Here is a 1203-nt window from a genome sequence, read left to right as displayed (position 1 = left end):
GGAATGGGAACGGGCAGCACGAACCCAGCGCGGGCGAGGAGCAGAGCTCAGCTTGCCGCAAACCCCGCGCCACAAATCCCAGGTTCAATGGGATTTTCCCGGCTGGATCCCGCATCCAAAGGGGTCACCTGGCAGCGGAACCCGCCGCGGGTGGGATTTTTTTTTTTTTCCCCCTTTTTTTCCCCGTTTTTCGGGATTGCCGGAGCCAAAGGGAGAGCGCTGCTTCCCTCTAGTGGCTCCGGGGACAGGAGGGGACATTAAATCCCGCTGTCCGCGGCTCAGGAAGGACGAGGAGCTGCTGGAAAGGGCCCGAGGGAGGGCACGAAAATGATTCGGGCTCTGGAGCAGCTCGGGCGAGGAGAGAGAGGGAGCTGGGCATGGTTGGGCTGGAGGAGGGAAGGCTGAGAGTGGGAATATCCCACATTTCTATGGAAATATCTGAAATATCCGTGGGAATCCGTCACTGGAGAGGGGATCCCGTCAGTGCGTGGAAATAATGTCAAATATCCACGGAAATAGCTCAGATATCCGTGGAGATCTGTCGCTGGAGACATTCCCACCAATGCACAGAAATATATCAGATATCCGTGGAAATCTCTCATTTTGGAGAAGGGATCCCTCCAATGCACGGAAATAGCTCAGATATCCGTGGAAATCTCTCATTTTGGAGAAGGAATCCCTCCAATGCACGGAAACACCTCCAGGAGGTGTCAGACCCTGCTCAGCAGCGCCAGGACGAGCAGCAATGGCCAGAAATCAACCACAAGTCCCACCTCGGCAGGACGGAGAGCTGCACATGGAGGGTGGCCGGGACAGGTGACCAGGAAGGGTCTGAGGGGTCCCTTGGACGTTCCAACCCCACCGTTGTCACCTGCTCCAGGTGACGCTGCCTGGTCAGGGGGTTGCACTGCGTGACCTTCAGAGGTCCCAGCCTATCCTGGCATTCTGGCAGCGCTGCCCCCAGAATGGTGCCCGTGTCCCCCGCATGTCCCGTGTCCCCCGCATGTCCCTTGTCCCCACACGCGCCCCAGTGCCTTCCCCAACAGGACTACACCCCCAAGAGGCCCTTGCGCGCAGCGCGCCGCGCCAGCCAATAGCGCGCGGCCTTGCTCAGCCAGCGGGGCGCCGCGGGGCACACCGGAATCTACAGGCGGGCCCCGCGGCGGGCACGGCAGCTGGGAACTACATATCCCAGAGAGCCCC

Source organism: Geospiza fortis, unplaced genomic scaffold (assembly GCF_000277835.1).
Source record: "Geospiza fortis unplaced genomic scaffold, GeoFor_1.0 scaffold5123, whole genome shotgun sequence".
Classification (NCBI taxonomy): Eukaryota; Metazoa; Chordata; class Aves; order Passeriformes; family Thraupidae; genus Geospiza; species Geospiza fortis.
Note: the sequence above shows the minus strand (reverse complement) of the source record.